Raw genomic sequence first — 7,501 nt, 5'->3', positions numbered from 1 at the left:
TATGTGTATGTATACGCAACTCGGTATTTCCGCGCTGTCTGAAACACGTCTCTTGTGCGCGCTTTGATTGTGTGCGAGAACAGCGCCTGAGTAACGAATTGAGCTCTCTTTCGTTTCTTCTTTTTGTGGTTTAAATTTGCTTGTTCGTGTAAATTGGCAAATTAATCTGCGAATCACGTGCGTGCCGAACGGTAGGGTCTCGTCCGTACGTATTACGGATCAACTGTGATCCGTTTAACTCCTAATATGTGACAGATCAGAGCAATCTTTCATTTACTTATTTAACATGAAATTGTCAAATTGCTACTCCATATCAATCGCATACAAAGAAAATACAGAATAATTAGAACAATCATTATCATAAATAAATAACAGAGTGTCATATCTATAGGATACACATTTTTCCCAAAACGTTCTTGCGACCCGGTAGCAATTCTTCCACGGCCCAGTAGTGGGTTGCGACCCAGTGGTTGTGGACCTCTGGTGTAGAGCACTGGTGGACAAAAAACAACAACAACAACAAAAAACTTTTGGTGTGTGACTGGCCGCTTATTTTACATGATTCAGCAGCAGCTGAATGTTGTCAAAATAAACTCTCAAAATACTCTTTTATTTGATTGTAGGTGAATATTCATTGTTTAAGGATTTGTAGACAAATAATACAATTTTAAAAACCAATTCTGTATTAGAGAGGGAACCAATGCAGGGAAATCAAAACAGGTGGAATGTAATCAAATTTACAACAAAAAGAAAAAAATCGAACCTATGGGGATTCAAGTCAAGAAAATCATTTTTTATTATAATATATTATTATTATTATTTATTTAAGTTATATTTATGGCCTTTTTATGCCTTTATTGTGAGAGGACAGTAGAGAGCCGACAGGAAAGCACTGGGAAGAGAGAAGGGAGCAGGATCGGTAAGGGACTCGAACTCGGGTCGCCGTTTATTATGCATTATTGTAAGATGTGTGCATATGATGGAACACAATAGCTCACAATAACAGGAAAAATAGGATGAAAACGTATTGGTCGTGTGAGTGTGAGTGCATCCCTAACCGTTACTGCCACACACTAGTGATGACTTGTCTCCCTTCATCTCAGAACTGCAAATCTATTTGCCAGGGTCTGATGTATCCACCTAAACTTGAAAACATTTCTGGATTAACTTCAGATTTGAATGCTTTGAACAATGTAACATGTAGATAAAGCCATTTATCAACATTATGAACAAGACTGGCATCATCTGATGGTAAAGCTTGTACTTTCGCCATCCAGTAGTGCTGTCATCTGTAATGTGCTTCAGGTTGTGGCGACAAACATTTGAAGCTGTGCCTAAATCAAAGCCTGCAAGTTCCAGAACAAGCATTTCCCTGAATACTTTCTGGCTCAGGGGTCTTTCCTTCCTTGCTCTGGCCAGATGCTGATACAAAATGAAGTCACTGACCACAGCAACATCCACAAAGTGGTAAAAGAAGGATGGGTACCACTTCTGTGTCTTGTGGAGCACTTTGTAGGATCCAATGAGGGCATCAGACAGGTCCACTCCCCCCATAAACCTGTTGTAGTCCAGCACAGCACCGGGAACAGGCACATGCACTTGAGACCACTGCCCACCATTGTCCTTCACCCTCCTTTGCTCCGTCATCTCCGTATGGTTTGTGGAAAGTGAAGCACATCAGCACTTCCCAGGTGACTTTCCATTTCACAAACAGCAACCAATCCTCTCTGAGCCATTGTGTGGACCCTCGTGGGGCATTCCATGGTAGTCTGTTGGTATTAGTCTTTGTGAAACCGATCAACAATTGTACAAACGATACAACCGATTGTAAAATACACACTATGGAAACAGCAATAAAAATCAATTCTATTGACTTTAAATTATAAATCGTTTTATTTATATCAGATACATATTGTGTAGGTAACTATAAAGTTTATTCTATTTTTCTCCCAGTTCACCGGCCTCTTAATTTCATGTATTTCGGGATGAATTGACGCGTTGTAAATCCCACACATCTGATTCTCCGAATTGCAGTGCAAATACGGCTCCCATCTTGCATTATAGATCATCTAACATGATCATTATTAATGTGTTAAAATAGACACATATATATTTACTAATGAATTGTACTAGGATGAAATTGAAAGTTAATTAAAATTGAATAAAAATATTAATTTGAAATCAAATTTAGCCTCAGTGCCATTTTTGTTACGTCACTTTTACCTCAGTTCTGTCAGACTCGCGTCAACACACTGACAGTGCAATTATCTGAGGAAAATATTTTACCCAAAACTTCAGGGCCCGATTGCATGAAAGCACTTAAGCTAAGAAATACCTTAGTTATAAGGTTAAGGGTACCCTTAGTGAAACTTGGGTTGCAAGAAAAAACCTAAGGGTCAACTTAAGGAACCTTAAGGCTCTCATTAAATGTTCCCCTTAATTATTTAAGTGTTGCTACAAAGTCCTTAGTTACCATTTATATCAAAGTTTCAATGGTTTTCCATTGACTTAAGCTTTAAAGCGTTTCATCCAGGTCGCCAGTAGCAAACAATGGAGCGCGCTCTGCTGGACAAACTAAGAATTACACCATTTCAAGCATTTTATCTGCATTATATGTTCTGTAAAAAAAATAATAATATCGGCGGCATATTCGCCGATACCGATATATCTGCAACAGGCCCATATCGTCCGATAATATCGGCAAAACGATATATCAGTCGGGCTCTAATATATATACTGTATATGTATGTGTGTGTATTTAGAGAGAGAGAGAGATAATCTTAATAGAATAATAAAGAAAATAAAGACGGTCAATTTTTACGTGTATGAAATGTGCTGTATAAATGAACTAGCCTTGCTTTGCCCATATAAAAATAAATGTTCTTTACTTTTGTGCATTTATTCTAGGTGAGTTCTTCAAGTTTCGGGTGGGAAGCACAACCATTGGTAGAATTGTAGAAGAAATGTGCAAAGCTCTACACCACACTATGAAGAAGAATTACTTGAAGGTTTGCAAGCATTTGCAAAAAAAGCATATTCATAACAGAAAGCTTGACACAAGTATTGCCAGATTATATTCACTATATGAAATAACACTATTACGCTTCCTTTAGGAGTAACACTTTACAATAAGGTTTCAACAATAACGTTTCACCAGTAGTTAACAATATTAGTCAACATGAACTAGCAATGAAAAATACTTCAAATACTTTGTATTTGTTAACATTAATGCAGTATGATCTAACATGAAAAAACAATTTAATTTTACTAATGTTAACAAAGATTAATAAACATTGTAAAAATGTATTGTTCACAGTTAGTTCATGCTATGCCGAGTATGCATGATTTTCAAAATCATCGGATCAGCATTGTTTTCACACTGCACGACTATCTGGGGCAGGGGCGATGAGGGTATATATATATATATATATATATTTATATATATGAAGCACATATAAACACATATAGTTTATAAAACGATCATGTTGCCATTTTCATATATATTCAAATAAAAATGGCAACATGATCGTTTTATAAACTATATGTGTTCATATGTGCTTCATTTTCACTGGAGGGAACCTGTGGTGTGATGAGGGGTGAACGCAGCGAAAACTTAGGCTACAGTAGATGGGGAACCGATTGCTCCCCCATGGTATTTTGTCAAATGTATTTATGACAAAGAACCTATCAATCTATCGATAAACACACATCTTGTCCTCTGTTTATCGCGCCGCGCCGCCGCGGTCTGCGGATTGAAAAAGAACGCGCTGAAAGACAGAGGAGCCGATCGAAGTCTGCCGCCATTTTCATATGAAATTTAAAGGGGACTGAGGTGATCTGGGGGTTTTCCACTGGGCACAGTACCTGGTACTTTTTTTAGTACCACCTCGGTTGGGGTTCCAAGTGAACCGTACCGTTACCAAAACGTGACGTGTAAACTCTGCTGATCACGGATTGGCCGGAAAGAATCGTCACTACCTGCGTCACTGAACTTACGACACAACAGAACCGCTAGATTTAAATCAGCGCAGCCGGCGAAGGATCGAACGCAACTGTTTTGAACGAGCGCACCTTTTTTTAACAACCAAAAAGTTTTGTTGTCTGTTGCGGAAATACAGATGTTCCTCTCGTTGATAGCAGATCCAGCGAGAGCTTGATGGGGCGACGCGGAATGAAAACGTTTTTCAGGTTTTGTTTATGCATTTTATTGTCCATGCACGTCTACAAATAATTTTGGCAGATTCTAAACTTAAAATAAACTTACTCACCAACTAAGTCGTCCTCGTGTCGGACAGCTGCCATGTGCTCATGTAAAACGAACAAAGTAATATTGAAATAAAACGACTGTATTAAGTGTTGATTGATGTGTTTATTACAGTTTATAGATGTTTGCAATTAATTTTGTGAGGAGCGTCACGTGGCACGCTCACTGCGTATTCCACAGAATATTGAATTTTTAGAATTACTTGATTGCGATTTGAAATAGCGGTAAAAAAAAAAACTCAATTTGGAATTTACGTGTGAAAAGATTAACCCTTGCATCCTCTGGCTATGATCAGACTGGTGAGTCTGTGAAAGTGAAATCCCGACTGAACGGCGTTACCGTGCGTTCACAACGCCGCCGGCGAGAACATTAAAGTGTCCAGAAGTCATTAATTTTCAATGTGAGCCGACTTAACCATGAACACAAAAGCCACACCACGCAAATGGCTTTTAATTGGTTTATTTCGTTAGCAAACATGTGAAAGTAAGAAATTAATTGATGGAAAGAACTTAATTACAGTTACATTTAAAATAGTTCATGAGGGTAACTTGTACCTTACTTGTGGTCAGTCTGCACAAGATCAACATGCTTGTTTGCTTTGCGGCCCCTTTAAATACAAGACAATCATTCGATCGTCAGAGCGTCCACGAATCTTTCTTATGTAACAGCGTTATTGGAAGGGCGGATGGAGCGAATTTTGATGCTCTCACCGGCGGTGGTGTGAACGCATCAAAATTCGTTCGTTTGCATTAGAAGCAAACAACTGAAGGGTAAGAGAACAGAATATAATATTCAAATATCCAAATTAAAACAGAACTAAACTAATACATATCTCAGTCTAAATTTTTTAATAATTAGAAACTGAAGTCAGACCTCGACTGTAAGTTGCTTTGGCAAAAGTGTCTGTAAATGTAGGTTAAGCTGTGCTAGAATCAAATTGAAACTAAATCAAATAAAGTGAACTGTAAAAAAGTGCAAATAGAAGACCTACATTCAGCGTCATCTACACCATTGCATTTTGTCCTTGGACCAATCGGTGGTCTTTACAGTAACATCTAATGCTATCATACTTTACCATAAAGCAACTGTGATATATTTATACATTCCAGGTGTGCATTGAACGCTACAGAGGTGTACATTTTAACACTCGTGTAGGAAGGTAACATTTTGATTCTGGGTATAGTTGCATAAAATGCTTAGACTAGTCTTAGCAATCAAATTTTTTCTTTAAAAACGGTCATCAATTTTTAAAGCCGGTTACATAAAAACATAGATTGTTTTCAATTTTGAATCCGAAAAAATAAGACTCATTACCCCTTGGTTAACTGCTACTTGGTCAGACTAGTTCTTAAGACACAGTCACAACATAGCGGCCAAGTTTACGCAACTTATTCCAGCTGTCAGATGTACAAACAGATGTACAAACCATCACAGTGTTAAAAAGTGTCGAGTTGCTGTTGCACACAGACACACACACACACACACACATACATACAAAAGGTTACCCAAACATTCACAGCAGTTCATCCTGCACACAAACACACATTAAGAGACCTTTACTTCCCTAAAACATTAATTTCTACTGAAGAATAATTTTGCTCAAAAGAAATCTTACTCCACTTCCCTTCACCTATAGTTGCTGACTTTTCAGACCCCTTTAACATGTTTTTTCTGCTCTCCCTGTTGAAAAAACCAGCATATGCTGGTTAGGTATGTTTTGAAGCTGGGATGCTGGTTTGAGCTGGTCCTTTGCTGGTTTATGCTGGTCCTAAACTGGTCCGACCAGCTTAAGACCAGCACATGACCAGCATAAACCAGCAAAAACCAGCAAAGGACCATCTTAAACCAGCAAAGGACCATCTTAAACCAGCAAAGGACCAGCATAAACCAGCAAAGGACCAACATCCCAGCTTCAAAACATACCTAACCAGCATATGCTGTTTTTTTTTCAACAGGGCTGTTCAGCGAGTGGCGGAGATGCTGTGCGCTGCAGAGAGAAAATAAGAAAGACTGTTGCTTCTGACTTCTCCACTTCTCTTTTTTGTCAGATGACATCTCGATCATGAATCAGGGTTTTAGTGCAGAGCAGTAGCTTTGAAGTAACTTCTGGTTAACATGTAGTCTTAACGGACTGCGTTTAGTCATGTGCTGATGTTTGTTCCATTGTCTGACAACAGAAAAATTAGAAGAGCTTTATTGAGAATTCAACTGCATTAACATACAGTTCTGCATGTTAGAACAAGAGTAAGAGGGAAGCAAACAAAAGTAAAGGGCTGACACTAGATCGAATGCAAACGTATGGACATCATGAATACGCAGAGTAGCATATGACATAATTTAGCAACATGTAGCAACTTTTCAGGCAGGCTTTAGTTGGCAACAGTTGCCCCACGACTTGCAGCTGTAAGCGCGGGAAACAGCTGCAGCCAAGCTAGAACCAATCTCAGCTGTTGGGGGGCTTTAGGGGCTAAGCAGGGGGCACGAGGAAGAGCTGTGGAAAAATGCTTGACATATGGATGAATTCAGGGAAAGTGTTGAAGCGAGTCTCTTTCAGCTGTCACCAAACTTCTCTGGTACCTCACTGCGGCTGCTAGTTTAGACGTGTTATTTGACATACTACAAATTATAAACTTTCCAGGTTGTTGCCCAACATTTCCACATGTTTTATATTTCTATAGAAAGAAAGAAAATACAGCCTCATGTTTGTTCATTTCTTTCATGTATTTCTATTTCATGAAGAGTTTCATTCAAACAATATCACACTCTCACATCTGAATATATTGAATGGAACTATATATTTTGAATCAAAACTCATTATATGTATTGTACTGTATACATGACACATACATTACAGAAGAGAGCAATGAGGATTGTAAAACCAGTTGACTGTTATGAACCAACAAATATATTATTTATTATATCACATGCTTTAAAATGTGTTGATTTAGTTGATTTTCACACAGCACAGGTAATGCATAAAGTGTTTAATAATTTGCTTTCAAATTGTATTTAGAGGCTGTTCGAAATGCAAGAAATCCAGAATAAATTAAGGGGAATGTACTTGCAAGATAAAAACAGATGCATATCTGTGATACAGGTAAAGGTATTCAATAATAATAATGACAAGGAATTAAAAATGTGTAGCTCACTTTGTAAATTCTAGAAAATGTTTAGCAATAGGGTGATGATTGTATAACTCAATATGAATAATTTGTGTATGTAATATTTGTATAACTG

Source organism: Sinocyclocheilus grahami, unplaced genomic scaffold (genome assembly GCF_001515645.1).
Source record: "Sinocyclocheilus grahami isolate Dianchi unplaced genomic scaffold, SAMN03320097.WGS_v1.1 scaffold1808.1, whole genome shotgun sequence".
Taxonomy (NCBI): domain Eukaryota; kingdom Metazoa; phylum Chordata; class Actinopteri; order Cypriniformes; family Cyprinidae; genus Sinocyclocheilus; species Sinocyclocheilus grahami.
Note: the sequence above shows the minus strand (reverse complement) of the source record.